Here is a 22,118-nt window from a genome sequence, read left to right as displayed (position 1 = left end):
GTGGCTGTAGTGTGGGCCGGCAGCTGTAGCTCCGATGAGACCCCAGCCTGGGAAGCTCCATGTGCCATGAGTGTGGACCAAGAAGCAGAAGGAAAAAAAAAAAAATAGGATGCCACTATACTGAGATGAACTCTGCCAGCAACCTGAGGGAACCTGGAAGTGGATCTTCCTGATCACTTGGAACCAGAAGTGTCCAAGGGGAAGTTGAGGACTTAGCTCCAACCCCTAGTTTACAGCCTATTGAGATTATGCATCTAAGCTCTGCTGGAACTCCTGACCTGCAAACACTGTCAGACAATGGGTGGGGGAAGCCACTGCCTGTAGAAAATTAACGTACCTTCCCTGCGCATGCTACATTACACAATTAGAAATGATGCGCTACATGGAGGCTTGAGGGCTCTCATCTGAAATATGAGACACTCTTCACCTCTTGAAAATAATCCTCCAACTCTTCAGTCACATCAGCCAACATGGAGAAGCTAAAACCTTCCTCACTGTGGGAGTTCCTAAAATGGCTCTGCTGTGACCTCTCCCATTGGGCTCTCCTCCCCCTGGCCACAGAGCAAATAAATACGTAATTACTCTGAGGCTTGGGTTAGATGGTGGCTTGAGAGCCACATTTGCTTTGTAGCAGCTGGCTGTGTGCATGTGCCCCATGCCCCATCTATCTTTCCTTTCAACAAGAGTTTTAAATTCATTTGCCTGTGGCAGGTGTCGATAACTGTACTCTAGTACTCACTGGCAAGGTAACAGCTGGCTCTCTTTGGGAAGGAGCAGGCACCCAGGCCTGAGAAGGCAGAGGAAAAGTGGAGAGACCACTGTACCCTAATTTTGGGAGTGGAGAGGAGGCTAGTGCTGCATGAGGGTTTGCACCCAGAACAGACTAACCTGGAAGCTGTCAGATAAGACCACACACTCCCCAGAGGAGCCTGGAGAGTCTGCCTTCCCAACACAGATTAGGAGGGCACAGAGATACCATGTTATCAAGAGACGCTTGATACCAAGCAAGTAGATGGGGAACCCTAGCACAGTAAGGCATGCCTGTGAGCCTGACATTCTCATAGCGTTAATTCTAATTTGGGTCTTAATAGTAACAAAAGTGGAAGTCTTGGGTCTTCCTGCTAAAACATCAGAATGTCTTTACCCTCTAAGTGTACAACAGCCCAGGGCTCTTGCACCCAGGGTGGCTGACATCACCTCCCTGCCCTTCTGGGCATAGCGTGATGACTGCCTGCAGGAACAGCTGAGACGCTGGGCCTGCAGAAGGTGGGGGTGGGGGGCACCCTAAGGAACAGCTGCCCACTAGAGCCATGTCCTCAGCATACATGGCCAGGAGGGCAGCTGCCATGGAACAATCCAGTGTGTCCACCATAACTCCAGGGCATGCAAGGGCGGTGTGTGGTCAGCTGGTGGAGCCAGGGTTATGCAAGGCCAGAACCAAGGCATGGCATTCATTTCAAACCCCTTAGAGAAGTAAAAATACCATGAAGATGTAGTCAAGAGTGCTTCTCTGCTTCTCTGACTAGATCACTCACATTCACCCTTTACTTGTACAGTGACTGGGGATGTTGGGGAGCAAAAGTAAGGAGAGAAGGTAGAGGATATGTTTGCTATACTTGGAAGGCCCAGGGGAGGAATGCCCAGTCCTCAGTCCCTGCCTGGCCACATCCATGGCCATGGGCACTGCAGGCCCCTCACCAGAGATTTGCTCGGCCTGGTAGAAGTTGAGTTTTATGTCAGCGGAGTGGACACAAAGGTGGGAGAGAAGCAACAACAACAACAACAAAAAAAATAGAGAAAAAACTAAGAAAACGGTTGGTGAGTAGAGGTTAGATAAGCTTCAGGCAGTGAGATTCTCAGGAGTAGGAGAATGGGAATACCTTAAAAGGCGTTTTTCTTTCTTTCTACAAATATTTACATAGTATTTGCTGCATGACAGGATGGAGGCTTCTAGGACTTTGGAAACAATAATTTGAATTTCTACTATGCCAGGGGTAAGAGCTCCCCTAGTACATTGGAAGTTTAAGGGAAAAAAAAGGGAACTTGCTGAAGAAATAACAATTTTATAACTTTAGACGAGCTGATGTTTGTGATATGATGCTGGGGAAATATCTGAGAGCTCTGACTCTATCCCTCTATCTTATCTGTTATTTTCCCTCTTCCAGCTCAGGGACAGCCATGCTTGATCCCAGAAGAGATAATCCAGTATCAATGACTTTACCCTGACGCTTTCCTCTCCTCCTTTCTGAATATTCTGGGCTCCCTGGCTTATCAGTCAGTGGACAGCCACACCCCTTTCCTTTCCCAGGCTGACTGCTGGCAACATCATCTCAGCTGTTGTTAATGCAGGAGCCTAAGAGGCAGTTTCTTCATTGGGAACAAAGTGGGGAGGGCATGCGTCCTCAGAGGGTATGTATGTGTCTACTGGGAACCACCAACACTTCATATGACAGGAAATGTTTATTGAGAGTGTCTCTATGTGCTGAGCACTGTTCTAACCTTTGATGTGCACTAGCTCATTCACAAGAACCCATGTTAATGTCCCCATTTTAGCCATGAGGCCCCGAGGCACAGGCTTTGCCAAAGCTACATGGCTACCAGCACTAAGCCAAGTGACTGATCTTGGGCTCCAGACACTGAGGTCTTTACATTTAAGGAGCACACTTTCTGGGAACTCAGTCAGCTCCCAAAGACAAAGGGGGTGCTTTCCAAGCCTGTTTAAAGTATAATTGATAATATGTTGTGCTGTTAAGGGTAGGGAAGCATATACAGGTCCAACCTCAGTGGAGGGTGAAATTTATCAAAACAACAAATCACAGAGTTCCCATTATGGTGCAGGGGATTAAGAACAGAATTACAGCAGCTTGGGTTGCTGCAGAGGCATGGGTTCAATTCTTGTCCCTGCAGCTTGGATTCAGTCTCTAGCCTGGGAACTTCTATAAAACTTTAGAGGACTGGTTATACAAATTAAGGTGTATACATAGAAATGAATATTACACAGGTCTACAAAAGGATGAAGCAACTCTATATGCTGATATAGAAAGAGTTTCAAAGATATGTCAAAGGAAAAAAAAGGCAGGTGCAAAAGTGTGTAGATAACATCTGTACTGGCTTGTCTGTTGATAAGCTATCTCTGGAAGCATATACAGGAAATAATGATCAGTGCCCAGGGGAGAGGAAGTAGATGGAAGGGGACGATAAGGGTGGAAGGTAAACTTTTCATTGTGTATCCTTTTACAATTTTGGATTTTTGAACCATGTGAATGAATTAGCTATTTTTAAAAAAATAAGTACATAGGTAGTTTAGGGCTCATATTGCACTATCCTGCAGAGACAGTTTTATACATAGGTCCTGAAACGCCTACTGAACCCATGAGTTGATTGATCATAATGCAAACATTACTATGGGAAAGTGGGTTCCAAAGCCCAAATCTGGACTGGAAGCGGGTCTCACCTGAGCCTGTCAGAGGGCCAGATGACTTCCTCCAGCAGTGATCAGGTCTTCATAGGAGAGGCTTCCACCACTCTGTATGCACAGAATGGAAGAGGTCTCAGAAGAGAAGGGTCTTTTGTCAGAAGGAAATGAGAAGAGATAAGAGACCCAGGTCCCTGGGGGAATGATGGGTGGCAGGTACTACATGGAGGGAAGCACAGGCAGGTGGAGGTGCTGGGGCCCTGGGGGTATAGCTTCTAGTTTGAAATGATGCTGGCACAGATGGGCAGCATTTTGTGGTGGGATGGTCCCAAAGACCACAACACAAAATCTTGTCTCTCCTCACCATTTTCTGAAAAGGAGACCTGGGCTCCCAGAGAATGCTGGTGGCTGACCCATATGGGATGAATCAGAGGGAGAGCCTGAGGCAGGTGGCCACCCAAGAGGAGGAAGTAGGAAGAGGAGAGGTAGAGCTAAACAAGAGGAATGATAAGTCTGATGAGAAGTGGTAAGCAAGCCCTCTTGGGTGTTCCATGAGCTGAGAGAAGAGCATTTCCAGCCTTGGTGTACTGGCCAGGACCCCACCACCAATAGCTCCTGGGTACTGACAGCTGCCCACACTCAGGCCTTCCTGCTCTCCAGCTTTCCTGCATTGCTACCATTCCTCCGCTCCCATTACCATTGAAAGAGAGGAAGGGAGAAGGGAGGGAGGAAGGAAAGAACGAGAAAAAGAAATCATCCCAGGTGTAGATCTTTCTCAAAACCCTGCCCTGACCCTGAAATCCGAATCCTCCAAGATTGCTAATCCCTTTCTCCAGGAGTTCTTGGATCACTGTTTGCTCCTCTTCCCAACCCCCGACACCACCTCTTAGATGAGATTTGAGATAATATTCATCTGGGAAATTAGATTCCTCTGAAAACAAAGGTTCCAGCTCCTGGGCACTGGAGAGGATAGACTGGCCAACAAAAGGGTTCAACTCCCCAGTCAGTCGCCTGTCACCCTCTCTCAAGGTTAGAGAGGATGTCCGGCAGATGTGTGGACACGGAGTCCAGCTGCAAAGACAGGCTCCCACTTACAGGAATTTGTGAGACGCTCAAGGATTCCCAGACACAAAAGGACTTGAGAGGAAGTTAAAGGCATGGTTTTGATAAGACTATTAGGTGGTCATTTCTGCACTAGGCTAGACAATTCCAGTTTCTTACATGTGACTGATTTAACCACAAGTGACCATATTAACAATAGAAATCAACACAGCAATAATAATTCAATGAAAAAAAAAAAAAAAAAAACTGAAGTGGCTACCTTTCACTTCATTTCCTTATCATCCTTTCAATATAGAGAATGATGGCGAAAAGACCAAAACAGGGCAGCAGGCAGGAGGTGTGGGGGGGGAAACAAAAGGTTATGAAAAAGTCACACAATGAAAAATCTGTCCCTAGATGACCAGGGTTGACTGTACTGGCAACTCACAGGGCTCTGTAAAGAACAAAAGGGGTTGAGATTTTTTTAGATTTCATTTAAGAAAGGAATGCTTGGTTTGTCTACTAATTGTTTTTAGATTAATTCTTAGGGGAGAGAGAGGATAAAAAATTTCTTGCATCCTGCACAACTAGTTGCAGTGTTAATCTAAAACACACATGTATAAAAACAGGGCAGGCGTCAGGTAAGGGGGAGTGTGACTGTCCCAAGGGACCTGTGGCCTTTTCCTTTCTTCGACTTTCGGGAAGTGAGTCTGTGCCAGACTTTTCCTTTCTTCCTTAGCTGTCACATCCTTCAGGCTCCCCCAAGCTTCTGATCACTTTTCTCTTTGTCTCAGAGTTCAGTGTGCCCTTCTTCCTAGCACCCAGATGCAGCACCGCTGCACCATCTGGGCCCCAAGCAAAAATACTCAATTATCCTTTTTCGTGCCTGAAACAACAGTCCCAGGGAAAAATGGAAATGTGGCCAAGAACCCTCACCCCTTCCCCACCCACAACCATTCTTTGTTGTGGCTGCCATCTCTGCTGCCCACATAGGGGAGACAATTCCACTGTGATAAGCCGTGGAAAAGTCTATTTCACTCTGGACTCCACACTTTAAAGGGAAAAAGGTGGCCTAGAACATGTTCCTACATGTTTCCAGGAGTCCAACCAGGAGACAAAAGGGACTCGGCCAAGACACGTGAGAAGGTAGAGTGGAGCAGCTTAAACAAAACTCAAGCACTGAGGGAAAATGAATCTTTAGGGATCTTTAGGAGTCATTTAACTGTAATGAAAAAGGGATTAACTTGTTATATGAGGCCCTGGAGCTACAAAAGCCGAAGCTACATGGAAACAGATTTTGGATCCTCCAGGGGACAACTCAAGGTTCTGTAAAGATAGAATGGGTTGCTATGGGGAGGGAGCAGTGTACCTGGCACGTGCTGAGGACCTCACAGGGCAGCAGCCTTGACTCTGGGCCTCTGAAATGTGCACAGCAGGTGGGGTTTTGTCCCTGTTCATTTTACATCTCCTACCTGGGAAAACTATCACTGCTCATTTCCTTATCATCCCACATCACACTCACCTATAAAAAACACTCACAGACTTTTCCTAGAATACTTTCCCTTTGAAGATGCAAGTTTTTACTAATGTAGGGATGATGAGACAACCTTCTGTATCAGAAATACTAAAATATTACTACAGTAAGGGCACTCTTGCTAGTCCTTTTGCAAAGCTCTGTGGGAGCACTTCTCTGGATCAAAGAGTTTTCAAATTCAGGGAGAAAAAAAAAATTCCATCAGAGATTCAACATAGAACTTACATGAAAATCTAAGGCAGAAATAAATGTAACCAGAGAATATCCGGGTAGATGGCATCCTGAAGGGATGCTTTTCATATTTTTAGTCTGTTTTACTTCATCCATGAGAAGATAAGACGCCTTTTCTATTTTTAGATTCTTATCCTCTCCCCATATTATCTGTACTGAGGACATGGCTATATATGCTACAAGGCTATAAAACGCCAATATCTCAGTTCCCAGCCACCCAGCTCTCATGCAAATGAGCTTATAGCCAGACTGAGCAGACAATAGTTTATAGACCCACTCAGAAAGTATATGCATGCTACATCTCAACCCTCAATTATTTGTAAATGGACTTCTTGTTTCTGATTCAGCTACAGCTTGTATTTATTTTTCTTTTACAACCCTGATTATATAGACCCACAAATACCATACAGGAGACTCACTGCTAATGTGCATATACTCCTCACATTTATAGGCTCTAATTGTACTATTGAAAGGGGATTTTAGAAACAAAATTGGAAGACAAAACATCCACCTCAAAGTACCGACCCTGCACTTTTGAAGAGAGGTCATTACACCCTTTCTCCCTATTAAAATGTTACTGGTGAGGACTAAGATGGTTGTAGGTCCCTGGCAGTTATAAAATACAGGAGAAAGGACTGGTTCATTTATTATGACTAGTTTTACGAGGGACTTAGCCTCAGGGCTGGTCAAAAGGATGCTCTACTCAGTGGGTATGAACCAAATAAGACCATTCCCTCAAACTGCTCCCGTGCTTCTAGAACTAGTGGATCTGACTTGGTTTGCAAAACTGCAAGGACAATATCAATACAGGAAGAGAAACTGACCCTGAAGTTGTCAGCAATATTCAGCCAGAAATTTGCTCAAATCTGTGAACTCTGCTCACATCAAGAAACTTGTGAAGTTGCTTAGTTGCACACCCCAAAAACTACTATTTAAGTCAGCAATTACTCTATGAAAACTCCTACTCCAGCAAGAATATCAAATGATCCAAACAGGTTTGAAAGGTGTCCAGAAATTCAGACTATGGTCACTTTCCCCCTACCCCACCTTGTCTTTATTGCACACACTCAAAGGTCCCTTGGCTTCTCTATTTCCGTAATGGGGTGAAGGGACAGATAGGGGTTTCTGTGCTATCTTCCCATCCTTCTAAGGCCCTTGACAATCATTCATGGGCTGAAACTTGGCTTCTCTGTGTCACACCAATACGGGGTATATTTGGAACCTGGCAGTGGCCAATGAATTCCACCCACTTCCATGGCAGACACCCCTGTGTTATTTGTATATAAATATATATACACAAATATTTGTTGAATGCATGAATGAATATCCCTTCTGGACGAAGCTGAGAGTTCTGCTGTGACTGTGAGATGGGTCTTATTCATCTTTTCTGTCTCCCACAACACATGGCAAACAGTGAACTTCAACTTAAGTGTTATTTAAATCCATAACCCCTGATGGACCTTCCATCATGAGAAATGAGTTGCTTTGCTTCTATGAACCATCCCCTCATCCAGATCTGTAGAAAGCAGCAAATTTGAAATAACTAGTTCTCTAAAGAATTTATACCTGTGAAGAGCAATGGCTAGAATGCTTGCTGTAGGGCAGGCAGGTGAGTATTAAAACACATCTCTTAGGAATCAGTCTTTGATTAAGCCCATGTTTTATGCCCATCAGCCAAAACATGGAGGAGCCAGAATTTCAGCCATGGCTGGACTCCATAGTCTGTGCTTTTAACTGCTGATTTGATAACTAACATGAGGGTGGCCATGGAAGTGGGTTGAGAATGGAATGGCCATTCTAGACTATCTGTCCTGAAGTCCGTCAGCACGAAGAGGAAATGACACACTATGATCTCAATATCAGTGAGAAGCAGCTTGGCTTTGTCAGGAACTAAGAATGAATAAAATGATCGCAGACACCAGGCCCCCCAATTCTAACTCGCTAGGAATTTTCAATATTTTTGCCCTTGTCAAAGAGAATCTCAAAAGGGATTTGATTTTGTGTAAAAGAAAAGCCAAAAGATTAAAATTTTGAGGTAATAAAAGCCCCCTGAGTCTCAAGGAGAAAAACAAACATCCTGTTCTTAGAAAAAAGTGTTAAGTGCCATTAATTATTTTCTCAAAGGAAACACGTGCACTGTGGCTGTGCATTGGAGCACCTTGTACACCCACAAGGCTTTTACTGGGACAATAGCTCCCTTCCCTTGCTATTGACACTTCACTTCCCTCCTAACTTTCTGTGTTCCTTACATGAATTGTCCTCCCACCTCCTTACCATCAACCACTATTCATAACATCCTCCAAGACCTGCTTCAGTCACTTCCTTCCTGGAGGAATTCTCAAACTCACCTCACGCAATACAGGGTCATTACTGCCTTGCTTAGAGGTTTTCTTAGGGCTCCTGTAGAGCTTATATTTGTTTCCTTTCCTATTCTCTGATTTTGTGATTTTGTGTCTGATATTTCCTGGTAGGTGTAAACTCACTAAGAATAAAGGTAGGCAAAGGTCGTATTAAAAAAGAGCAACTTTGACAACAATCCCCTTCTCTTTATACTGGATCACTTATAGAGCCTCCTCTTTGGCTGTGAACACAAAGGACCCTCAAATTTGATTGACTAAGACCTTTTGGTTTTCCCTCTACCCATCCCTTTGATCAGGGTCTGCAAATTATGGTAGGTGGGCCAAATCTGGCTCTGTGCCTGTTTTTATAAATAAAGTTTTATTGGAACACACCTGTGCTCATTCTTTTATGTATTATCTTCAACTCAGTAGTTCTTAACTGAGGGTAATTTAGCCCCCTCCCACGACGTTTGGCAAAGAGACATATTTGATTGTGACACATTTTTTATTCTCATGACTAGGGGTGGGGGTGCTACTGGCATCTAGTAGGTAGAAATCACGGATGCTGATAAACATTCTACAATGCACAGGACAGCCTCTCACAACAAAAAACTTATCTGGCCCCAATTCTCTCTAGTGCTGAGGTTTGGAAACCCTTGTAGAGCTGCTTTCATACAATGAGGTCAAAGTTGGGTAGTAGTAACAGACGGTAGCCATCAAAACCTAAAACACTGAACTGACTCTTGAGGGGACGAGTTTGAATTCCTGCCTTGCTGGTATTTTCACAGGGTTGGATGGTGGTTGTCCATCCCCCAGCCCTCAACAATCCCCCTGCAATCATACCCCTGTCTGTGGCTTCAACCACCACCTCTAATGCTAACTTCCAAATCGGTGTCTTCAGGCTACACATACCTCAGTCTAGACCAGGGCTCATCAAAGTGGGTCTGTAGACCTGGAACATTCCATGATGTGATAAGTAAAGAAACTGAAAGTAAACTTCTAGAAACTTTTTGACATAATCAAGCATGTGATTCTGATGGGAAGCTGTGTATCATGAGGTTTGCATGGAAACCAGGTGTGGTCCAAACAGCTACTCATTGCCTGGTAGTGTCAGTATACAATAGATTGGACATTGAAACAAACAAAACACTAAAAAACACCGGTCCTTCACAGAAAGAATCGCTAGTCTTTTAGACTTTGTCTTTTCTCCCCTAGTCTTCTAGATTTCTCTGCTTTGTTTCCCTCTGGTACTCTGTATTCAACCTATCCCTGATGGAATTTGCTGTCTTCCCTCCTCTTACCTGCCCTCAGCATGTGCCTCCTGTACCTCTCCCTCTTGGTAAATGGCAGGAAGTCACCCAAATCCAAAACCCAGTTGTCACAACCACCTCCTCCCTGTGCCTCATTCTGCCCATCAAGTCTTATTACATGTCTCCTGTCCATCCTACTCCCTCAGCCTTCTAGCCCTCTTGATGTCTCTCCTGCACAAGGGCATTTACTTCCCTACCTGTCTCCTTGCCTTCATCATCCCCTTCCAATTTATCTTCCAATCTCTATCAGAACGAGCCACCTCAAATGCTCCCTTAACCTTCAATAGCAGGCCGACCTTTACAGCCTGGAGATAAGATAGCCTATGGGGCCCATTTCGGCAACTGGGGTCTCGCCCAACCCTGAAGCTCTATCTCCAGCCAGTTCCTCAAGACCCCTACTACCTTGTTTACATCTTGAACTGACCAACACTCACACTACACTGCAATTACTACCATCTACTTCACCAGGCTGTTTTCTCTGGGGGAAAGAACTATATTTAACTTATGGCTGGCTGGTACTGAATAAATGTTTGTTGAATGAACAAATGAGAAAGTTTGAGATTGCCTTGATTTCTTTCCTCTTCCTGCCCTGCTGAAAATGCAAGCTGAGCATTTCTGTGACTCTTATAGGAAAAATAAATTAATAAATAAAGTCATCTAGCTAGGAGCTGTCACTTCTTTGCTATGGCAAAGACTTTCATTTTTCCTTTATCTGTGCAGGGTAAGAATTTAACAGTTTATCAATGCAAGTCACAGTAATTCTACAGGCTCATACAGATCTTTGGGATTAAGGCAAAGAATATTTGTTGACAGGCTGTTTCAAAGGGAAATGACTTCCATCTATGACTGCCATGTGCAAATAGAGTCTTAAGAGAGAAAAATTTGACAGTACATTTCCCAGAATGCAGACTTACTAGTTAAATTTAAGTCAGTCTTAAAGAATGAGGCCCAGGAGAAACGAGTTACTCCCCTGACCTTTCCTTTCAAAAGGAAATGGATTAAGGGGGAACTTAGATTATTTTGCTCAAGATACACAGGAGAACCTGCAACACTATAATGGACACTCAATAGAAAAGGATTGTTTTGAATATCAGTGCATGACTAGTTAGGTACTTGAAAAACAACACCTATTTAATGAATGAACACACGGACAAGCAAAACAGCAGCTAGAACTCTCACTGCTTTTTCTGTCTATGCCTTTGGGGAGGAAAGAACTGGGTAAAACTTTGATCCAGCCCTGTAGGATCCTTGTACAACTCCAGGCCATAGGGGTGCCAGTTACCTCCTGGGTAAATGGAGAGAAATACCCCAAACCTGCCTATCTTTCAGGAGATTACAAGAGCTGAGTGTGAAAATCTTCACAGAGTGCTATGCAATCACAAAGCGTATCTTTATCAGAAATGAAAAACCAGAACATCTACTGAAATACTATCTAACAGAGAGGGACCGTTCTAACTGCCAAAATAACCACATCCATTTTCTCCTTAAATGTGGTCTGTGGCAGTCACCAGCGTTATTGTTGCAAATGGGTCTAAAATGGTTTGTGTCCAGACTGTGAACAATCTCCACAAATGGAAGGGATTTTTTTTACCTCCAGTTTAATCAGAGAATAATTCCTTCTGAGCTAACTTCTGTACATGTACATGCATCTTTTATCTCCAGGAGTGCAATTCTTCCAGCCCTGAGAACAAATGGGACTCCTATGAGTTGGGAAAATTACAACCAATCATTATCTGTCAGGTAAAGAAAAATTTAAAGTCATACAGTTATTTTCTTTAAATATCTGGCAAGCTCTCAAGTAAGAGGAAATCAGTTCGATCTCAAGAAAAGAATTAGGTGTGTGATTAAAGTTCAAGGAGAGGCCAGGTGGGGCTGGGTAGGAAGAAGAAGTCTAACCAACTTGAGTTAATCAGCTTGAAGAATGGGAGAGGCCCATCACAGGATGCTTTCCAGCTGAGCCCAGAACTGCATCCGGATGCCAGAGGGGAGGGAGAGGGAGAACATTCCTGCACTGGGAGAGAAGTTACAGGGAGATAGCCGCTAGTCCACGTTCCTCATTTCAAGTAGCAGTTCCTGGTACCGGCATGCAAGCTACAGGTACACACAGACAGGTGACAGAATCACAGATTTGTGTTTGAGATGCATTTATACTTAATATTACAAAGTATAGGACAGTGTTCCCTCACACCACATTCCCTCAGGGCTCTAGGAAGACATCCCTGGGACACTGGTGAAGGAAAACAAGAGTAGAAAAGTAGGGCCTAAACATTCCCCCACCTCCTCCTTAGCCAAAGAAATTCTGTTTTTATTTGTTAATATACTGGGCTTATGCTAACATTTTCTTTCTTTGCCTTAAAAAAAAAAAAAAAGAAAAAAAGTTTGAAAGAACTGGGCCAACAAGGAGGATGCATGCTGTCACTCAAACTCTTAGGACCTTAGTTTTATCCTGTTAGGATGAGAGGGTGGGGCCAAGAAAACAAATGTTAGGGTTCTGTGATTCTATACGTTTTCAGAAACATCTAGCTTCTAAGGAAATTTTAAGGGGAAAAAAGTAATACTTTTAAATGATGTTAAGATTATGTTAGAATCAAAATACTTTTTACCAGCTTCTAAAATTTTCATTATCGTTTTTCATCCTTCCAGATATTAAGAATGGAAAGCAATGCCAGTGACTTTGTGAGCCTCAACTTGCTCATCTCTAGAGTAGCGATCGTAATGGTATTTTTTAAGCAGGAGACAATGCCCATAAGGTGCTTGACAAAGTCCTGTTAGCTGATGAGTTTATAATCAGTGGGAGGGGCAGTTATTATTATTAATTATTCCAAAAAACTGGAGCTGCATAAGGAACAAGACAGGTTGGAAGCTCACTGTGGGGATTTTTTTCCCAACATTATTTTTGTAGACCTTGGGATCTAGCTACCTAAACTGATTTGTTTTAAATAATGTAAAACCCCAAATGGTCTGGTTCCAAGTATAGTCATTCCTCAGTACCTGCAGGGGATTGATTCTAGGGCTCCCAACAGATACCAAAATCCACAGATGCTCAAGTCTCTTATATAAAATGGCATAGTATGTGCATATAAATTATGCACATCCTCTACATACACTTTGTCATCTCTAGATTACTTATAACACCTAATACAATGTAAATGCTATGTGAATAGTTGCTAGTGCATGGCAAATTCAAGTTTTGCTTTTGGAACTTTTCTCCCCCGCTCCCCCGCCAAGTGTTTTTGATCTGCAGTTGGTTGAGTCTGCAGATACCCAACCCACGGATACAGAGAGCCAACTTGAGCCTGGGTAACTGAAAATGATTTCTGGTTTAGCAAAGCTGAGAGAAGATGATACCCTAGGCAGAATCCAGTAACATTGGTAGGACTAGATTGTTTTATCATTAAGTCCTACTGTAAAAATGATAAATACCAAGCTAAACTAGGTTCACTCCCAACTCTCAAGGAGCCAGTACTCTAGGCAGCCACGAGGGTCTGCCTAAAGTGCTAATTTAAACAGACACAAAAAATGTTAAAACAGGCGAAGGTATAAGATGCTATGGAAAATGTCTCAGATACAAGGGGTGCGGGGGAGTAATAGAATCACAGCAGTTAGAGCTAGGAGAGAGCTTGAAGAACTTCCATCAGCTTCCTTTGTACTGCCATCCCTCCCCTTTCACATCTTCACAGACAGAGCCTACCCAAAGAAGGGCAAGGATTCACCTGGTGACACTGCTGACCAGTCAAAGGCTTAGAGCCTTGTCTCCTGCTCCATTGAAAATGAATGTTACCTGTCTTAATTGATCCTTGGCAAAAAAAAACAAAGTTTAAAAAAATAAATGAAAAGGGAAAAAAATCACATGTATTCTGAAATGGCAAGCCGCATTTCACCAAAAAATGCCTTTGCTTGTTTAAAAAGTTGTGTGTAGCCTAAATGATTATAATGGATTTGAACAGAACAGGTCAGGTCTTTTTCAACTAAACACACAAGTCATCTATCACTGGAATGATGTATCTACAAATATGACCTTCAAATCATCACCAGAACATGACAGATTCCCAAATGTATATGTTGTCTAAATAGAGACCTGACTTTGAAGTTCTCTGTCTTCCAGGCTGACTGGGGCTGCTCTGCCAGAATCTTCACTCAGTCTGTTTTTCAATACAGTGTTTTACATTATTAGTAGTGAGACTGAGATGCTAATAGGTGTCACTAATCCTGGCTCACTGGACTCTAGAGCTAGAGATTATCTGAAATCACATAGCACCAAAAGCCTCCTCTTAAGAGACGAGCATAAGGCCCTGAGAACCTTGTTTGCACAACTTGGGTCATAGCTAAGATGAGAACCTGCTTTCTGATCTCTAGTCCCTCTGATTGTCTCCACTTAATGCTGCATGAGTTTTATCAGATAGCAGAACGGTGAGGTGTTTGCCAGATCTCCTAGCATGTTCTTGTGGCTTTGTTCCTATACACCCTGTGGTTCTCTGAAATGTCCTTAAGTTCCTCCAGCTCAGTAGGGCAGACTACAGTGTGTGGTGTGTGCCTCTGGCTGGATGGTTCCCAGAGTGTTTCCTGTCAGACTATTCCTGCAGCTGCTCTGGGGGCAAAATGATTCGCTAGACTATCTCCCTGTAGAAATTCACTGTACACAGGGACATATTAAATGCTCTGAAAAGTCCTGCAGAAAGGGACTTGCGTCAGACAGGTTTCCCAAAGAATCCTTTTCTGATGCTGTTCATGTCTCAGGGTTCAGATGAGGTGGTGCCATATTAGCCAACTGCAGGTGTGTGATCTCTGCAACACAGTTTAACAAAGACCCAAAGACTAGAAGGCTAAAGGTGACTTTCTCAAATATGCAAATAAATCCAAAATCACAGAAAACCCAGGTTTTTAAAAGTTTAAAATTTGAGATTCAAGGATTCTACTATTAATTCATAACTCAAACAAATACTAATTTAAACTCATCAGCCCTCAAACTCATCACTTTTCTTGGCTATTCAGAATTAGCAACTTTTTGTATTATAAAATTGTATGATTTAATTTTTAAAACTGCTCTTCCACCAGAGGTACTACTGAACTCAGTCCATCATCATGAGACTGGTAAAACTTGGAATTGAAGTACATCAAGGCCAAGGAAGGCATGTTTTCTAAAGGAAAGAACATACCTGACTGTTGCTGTAGAACTGTTTGGCTACTGATACTATTTATTCTGGTTTGTGGGATGTCATTTTAATTCGTAACCTTTAAAGTGTGGGGGCAGGAGGGAAGATTCCAAATGGAGGTGGCCAGCCCTAAAGCTGTTGCCCTTGGTTTTGAGACAACCTGGGTTATTTCAGGCCAAGATATCCTTTCCAGAAGCCCCACTTCAGTCTGAATAGCCTCCCATAGCCAATCACAAACTCACAGTATCAAAGGCAGGCCCCTTCTGTTATCCTGGACACTCCTCCCAGTTTCAAAGACCTCTTGCTCTATCTTTCACACCAGAAGCTTATCTGGCAGGGTCCGGGGCTAGTGCAGAACTTAGAACTGTATTGAGGCCTGACTTCCGCCAAGGACAGAGCCTTCCTGCCCACCTTATTCATGGCTTTTGCCTCTTGCTTTAGCTCCTCTTGGAGGAACATCACTATAAAATATCTATTAAATGTCCAGAGTGCTAGGGACTGAAGGGCTAAGCACTGTGGATATGGTCACTGATCTCAAGGAAGTGACCATTCAGATGGGTTACTGGACCCTGCAACCTCTGACCCTCTAGAAATTCACAGCAAGGATGTGTTTCACACACTGAACTCTACTTCATGTTTGTGTTCTGAAATTCCTAGTAAATCTCTTTGTTTATGGTATAAATTAAACTGATCAGGTTATCACTAACAGTTTGATACTGGATCCACTATAAATGACTTAGGGCCATACCTGTGAGATTGAACTATCTTCAGTAAATAAATGGTATTCCCAAAGACCAGCAATTACTGTCACCCTCCTTTGCACAGTAGGGTACTTTGAAATGAGTTCTCTGCCAGAGGCCAAGAACCCTTACAAGAGTCAGATTTAATAGCTTCCCTGGTCCTCTCTCTGGTGGTGAAGGTGAGGTATTTATTTAGCACAAAGCCCCAAAAACTTGACTTTAAACCTGATTCTGCTCCTTACTTAGCTGTGTAATCTTGTCCAAATTACTAAATCTTTCTGAGCCTTGTTCCCACCTGGAAAATAAGAACAATACTATCCATCTCAAAAGGTAGTTGTGAATATTAATATTTAATAGTTCAAGCATTAAGCACCTAGGGAAACAGCAAAAGCATCATGAAAGCGTCATTTTTTTATTGTGTCTATTCTGGACCTGTCCTGTCCTGAGTGCGTTATTTTTTAGCTCATTTAATCTACATTTTGTAACTGATAAACTGAAGTATGTACCAGCTAAGTAATTTACCTCAAGTCGCACACAAGTATTAAGGACAAAGATATGTAACCAGACAACCTGACTCAGAGGCTCTTAACCTCAGGTGTTTTTTTGTTTGTTTGTTTGTTTTTTCTCATTTCCTTATGAAGGCGGTGCTGAACTTTGTGGGAAACAGCCATTCGTACATGTACTTACTGTTCTGTTACACTGCGTAGGAATATTTAGGTATGTTCCTTACTGTATAATTTTGGGCAAGTTATAGAAGAGGTCTGTCCTCAGTTTCCACACCTGTGAAATGGGGATATAAACATTGTGCCTTCTTCATAGATTATTAGAAATAAATGAGATAATCAAAGTAAAGGGCTAGGAAGAGGGCTTGGCACCTAGGGCAGGCTCCATGTAGGAAGTACCTTTAACATCCAAAGTCATTGAGTAACATGATATATCAGGAGAAATCTTGGGCTTCAGTGCTTGGTAAAGATTTTGTGGCTGGCTCAATCTAGTAGTTTCAAATGATTATACATACTGTTCTTGCTCTCTGGCAAACATACTGCATTTAAATAATAGATTTAAGTTTTTATTCCATTAATGAATAAACAGGTCCACAGGATTCTAGTTAGAAAGAAATTAGGCCAGGCCTAAATAAAATCAGACTGAAAGCAAGAATTGTAATAATTAAAAAAAAAAAATCAGAACAGTGTTCCTGGAGGTTTTTCAGGCTATGAATTGAAGTCCACTTACTGGATAAATGTTATGACTCTGGGCAAAGAGCTTGTGAAAAAGTTATGGCGTGCTAAAAATCTTTGGGTGATGTAGGTTAAAACAACTTTATCCCCATTGCTGTTGAATACCACAAATTTTAGAAGTGAAAAGGGGTCGCTTTTGTGAACGTGTTGAACATAAAACCACTTTAAAGGAAAAGCTGGAGAGCTGATAGGACAAACCAGCTCATGTGAGCACTTCTGCAATGGTTCTTACGGCTTTGTATTTATTCATCTTGCACCATGTTTAGATTTATAGTAAAAAGCAAAAAAAAAAAAAAAAAAAAAGTGCAACACTCATTACTCTATCTTTACATGTTCCACTGAGTTTAAGAGAAGGGGCTCAGAGTTTAAGAGAAGGGGCTGCTCATCTTATTTCATGTCTGTAGCTGCTGCCACAGCCACAGCACCATGTTCCAATCATGGAATTCATAATGCAAAATCTCTTGCAGATGATAACCACTGGAAAGGAAAAACTGCCGTGGATCCAGAAAAGCTTCCAAATTTCTCTTCTTATCTGTGAGCCCAGGGGCTCATACTGAGTGTTTTATTCAATGACTGAGGCCTATTGGGAAACCGACATTTTTTAGGAGACTTAAGGAAGAACCATTCCTTGGTTGTTTGACTATTGGTCTTTATCATTTATTTCACATGTGACAATGCCAAACATTTCACAACTGTTCTAATTTATCTCTGGATGTTTAATCTGAAAACATACCTGTGTAGCTTATTCTTAGCTGTCAACAAGAGCTCATTCAAATTTCAGCTGATATCAAAAAGAGGACCTCAGGAACTGTCCAGAAAAGAAGAGAAACTGCATTTCCTGGTTGTTAGATGAAAGATCTTTTTGAAGTTAGAATATTATAGGAGCCCTTTAAATTGCTTTAGGGATCTGAGCTTATAGGTGAGCCTTTTGTCTCCCGGTGTGGTGAAGAGAAGTCCCAAAGGAAGGCTCTGCTATTCAAATTCAGACTGTTCTTTTTAAAAGCAGCACCCCCAGGAAACCGTGAAGCCTAAGAGCTGGGGGTTGGGGAGAAAATCTTTGTCTCCCTAACACATTCATCAGTTCCCTCCCCCTACTCAGCACCTCCCTCCTCACCACCCCTACACCCTCAGCAAACATCAGCACTGACTCCCCCCAAATACACCAACTCTGGAAAGATTCATGTTGCAATACCCTCCTGACATTCCTATTGCTGCCCTCATTTTAATTCACTCACTTTTTTTTTTTTTTTTTTTTTTAACAAAATGTAATTACTTGACTGTCAGCCTGGGTTGCACTCTGGGGCTTTTACTCCTTTTAACACAGCTGCGTTCCCGGCTTTGATGCTGCTGTCCACGCAGCTTGTCCCAGCCACAGCCTGGCTCTCGGTAACGTAACATTCAAGTGCATATTTATTTTTAAACTGACCTCTCCTAGACTGTACAGTATAAAGGAGGTCCTGCCAAAAAATATGCTACTTTCTATTTATAAGATGAAACACATGCCTCCCGAAGTCGAGAGGGGGATGGACTATAATAATTCACAATGAAAAAATTACTGGCCTCATCCATTCGTCCTCACACGTCTAATACTTGTCTGTATCAAGGCAGTTTCAAGGAAAAAGGGAAAAACAAAACAAAAGGCAAACCTTGAAAACAATCCAGCTGTTCAGAAACCACCGTTAAAAAAAAAAAAAAAAAAAGCAACTGCCAGATCTGCAGGTTGGAGCCCCTGCCACAATGCCCCCCATCAAGAGAAGAGACACACGCCCAGCGGGTACTGCCATCCCAGTTCTGCGCGGTGCACCCTTGTGTGGCCCTGGTGCCAGTCCACGATGGGAGGGGAGCGGCAGCCATGTGCGGCTTGTTCTCAGATGGAAAAATGCAATAAGCGCCCAGAATGGCTGTCAATGGCTCAGAGGGGGCAGTGTAGCCGCGCAGCCCCACCCTGAAAAGTGGTGGGCACAAACGGTGGCGCTCTGCGTCTTGGTCGTGCCGCCCGCACCCCTCTCAGTTTGCTTTATACAGCCTTTGGTCCTCAGGACACCAGCTGGAAGGTGATGCCCTCGGTATAACCGTTCCCCGTGCGTTTCCAAGCCTAGACCCCGCGCACGCCGGAAGCGGCCACGGCCGCGGGTCGGACGAACTCACAGACGCGCAGAAAAGGAGCTGTGGGCAGACGGCAACTCACCAGCGGCGCCAAGGATCCCAGCCGCTGGCCCCGGGGCCAGGCGCCCGGCACCGACACTTTCCGAGGGCGCACGCAGTCCCTGCCCGCCACGCGCAGATCCAGCCGGGTCGGCGGGCGCGGCGCCAGTTCACAGCATTATCCGCTCTGAGATTGCGTGAAGGCGCCCAAGGCCGGGGACTCCCGGCTTGCCCCCAGCTCGGGCCCCTCCGCTGCGCAACCCGCCGTTAGCAGCCACCGTGGAGAGAGAGGGAAGGTGCGAGCTATACTGAAAGCACTGCAGCCGGACGCCAGGGCTGAACCTGCGAAGGGCGGGGCGGGCCGGGGCGGGGCCGGCGGCGCAGGGGGCGGGCCGGGGCGGGGCGCAGGCCGTGGGTCGCTGGCCGCACCACCCTGCCTTAGTACCTGAGCTCCGGCCCCGGGCGGGTAGACCCCGGTCGCCAGCTGCCGGGCTTGAAAGCCCCTGGCGGACAATGGGCGCTTATTGTTACCGCCCCAGCGCCACCTCCAGGGGTGGGGCTTTTCTCCGAGAAGATGTGTTCCGCTCCCTTGGCACAAAGGAAGGTCGCAGGGACGCCCAGTTCAAAGAGGCACTGGCTGCTGGGTGCCAGAGGACAAAGGGACTCTGCCTGCACCCCGGACACCTGTACTAAACCTCGTACACCCACCTCTCCTCCTCCCAACGAGTCGATCCAGCCCAGCAAGGCTCCGGCTTGGCGGGCGGCGGACTCTTGGGGAAGAGAGGCCACCTGACGGCGCCGCGCCGGCCGAGCCTTGGGTCCCCGGGCCAGTCTCAGCTCCAGTTTGCGGGGGGGGGGGCTTCTGTCAGTTTCCAGCCCAAACCCCTTGGAGATGTCGCCAAAACCCGGAGAGTGGATTTGGCGCACAAGAGACGCCCGGGGGTGCCGGCTGAGCAAGTGGGCACGCGAACAGCCGATGTTGCAGGTTTTTCCAGTCCACCGGGAGGCGTTTCCTCTCCTGCGGGGTGCCTCAAAGAGACTTGGCTAAAGCTGGAAGCGGGTGGCGGTTGCTCTAGACGAGCGCAAGTACCGCAGCTGCCGGCCCAGGAGCGTAAAATTCCGCCCTGGGCAGCACCTGCGCCCGCCGGTCATTCCAGCCACCGCCGCTGCGCGCCCCGCCTTGCTTCCCTCGAGGCCAAGCGTCGACCTGGTTAATTTTCTTAATCCGTCTCCGTCTCTTCGTCCTTGAGTTCTCGGCCTGGGGAATGAGTAGGCGACAGGAAAGGGCGGCGTTTTCCGGCGGTAAGGTCCCAGCCCGCACGTTCGGCCTGGGGGTGGGGGCTGGAACCTGCGAGAGTGAAGCACTCGCAGCCTGGCCCCAGCCCCGGGATTCTCAGGTTGAATGGAAATCCTGGCACAAAGAGCGATCCTCCAGGAGAACCTTGACTTTCCAGAGCGATATCAGCATCAGGTCGTCACCATAATGCCCCTGGGTTAATCTGAAACCTTAGAGGGTGCACATTAAGTCTTCGTTGTAACCCTCGGCTGATGTTAAGGTGAAGTGAAAAGGAAACGGACACAACCGTTCTGGAAAGCAACATACTTGGGTGGAGTGTTAAAAGAAAATAATAGTTGGCAGGTCAAATGGCCATGAAGTTGGAAGTCAAATACAAAACTCAGCTGAAGTGATGTTAGAAATCTGACAAGCAAAACAGTCGGTGAAGATAAGAGACCCAGCATTGTTTCCTTTCTTCAAATGACAACTACTCCGAAGTTTCCTTTGGCAGATACCTGAATTTTACTCCAGATTCCTGAGTGTTTTACCAGGGGTTCATATTTCAAAATATATGTTCCATTTGGCAGTAATGTATGTATTTTATGTATGAATTTATTGAAAAATATTAAATGTTACTGGCTTACTTAGATGAAAGTATTTTTATAAATATTTATGCATAGCTTTAATTGCACATGGTGTTTTTATAAGTACAAATAGTATGCATATATATTTATTAAATACCACATGAAAAATTCCTTTTGCACACAGACATTCTTTATGCATGTCTTTTGTGTGAAATTTTTTTTTCATTTGCTCTGTTGTTAGCTGCTGTTAGAGACTTTACTTCCATATAACTGAGTTACTTATTTTACAGCTTGTGCAAACATAAGAGGGGCAAGTTGTTTGAGGTAGCAATTTTATTCTCAAACTCCATTTTCACTTTTCTATACCATTCCTCAACTTCTAGAGACTTTCCCTCTCTGTCCTTTCTTTATGAGACTTCACTTCTGGGCTGTAAACAGTTTATCCAAAACCTACTCCTTCAGGGGCCTAGTGGTGCCGATTTGATTTATCCATGCCTGTTTGATGTTCATGTTATTTATTTGCACCGAACATCTTCTTGGTATGGAACATCTCCAGGGAGGGAGAGTGCCCCTATATAGTGGATTATCCTTCCAAACAAGGGTGTTTCCTGTACTATAATTGCTTTTAGTTTTGCTAGATTTTGATTTCACTGTGGAAGAGAGAGAAAAGTTTTGCTTTAGGAAGATTTTAGAGGTTCTGAGATTCTACTCTGGGTTACAGAAAAGTTTATCACCTTGAAAAGTCAGTAAAAACCTTAGGGGCCTAAGACGAAGAAAGTGTACCTAGAGAAGATATCTTAATTAGGTTCAATTAATGCACTCATATGTGTAGAGCAAGCATCTATCAGGCCTGATGGTGGGCTATTTTTCTATTAGTCCTGACTGTGAGAGAAGAGCCAAGAAGTGTCAGTAGAAACCTGCAATCTATTTAGGAGGTAGAGAGCAACAAGCCAGTGTATGCAAACAAGTGCAGACTAAAATATTCTAGCCTCTTGCCATTAAGTATCGTCCTGGAACCAGCAGCGCCAAGCCTCTCTCCAGAGCTACTGAGTTGGAATCTTCATTCCAATGAAATATAGATTGTTCTTGTGTACATTTGATGTGTGAGAAGC

General features: G+C 44.3%; 1 protein-coding gene across 7 annotated transcripts in view; it reads right to left on the bottom strand.

Moving 5' to 3' along the window:
• The window catches only part of CDC42EP3 (CDC42 effector protein 3), a 30,008-nt gene extending 8,957 nt beyond the window's left edge, over positions 1-21,051 (bottom strand). The window contains exons 1-2 of one of the 7 annotated variants that reach the window (XM_005662622.3): positions 19,190-19,524; positions 17,735-17,809 (exon numbers count right to left, since the gene is read on the bottom strand). The gene's annotated coding sequence lies outside the window, so the exon portion shown is untranslated. Of the gene's footprint in view, positions 1-3,454; positions 3,527-11,461; positions 11,552-17,734; positions 17,810-18,647; positions 19,159-19,189 lie in introns of those variants that run through there. The other 6 variants (XM_003481240.4, XM_003481241.4, XR_002342770.1 and 3 more) reach the window with 6 other exon arrangements.

Source organism: Sus scrofa, chromosome 3 (assembly GCF_000003025.6).
Source record: "Sus scrofa isolate TJ Tabasco breed Duroc chromosome 3, Sscrofa11.1, whole genome shotgun sequence".
NCBI classification, from domain to species: Eukaryota; Metazoa; Chordata; class Mammalia; order Artiodactyla; family Suidae; genus Sus; species Sus scrofa.
Note: the sequence above shows the minus strand (reverse complement) of the source record. Positions and strands in the feature narration are given on the sequence as shown.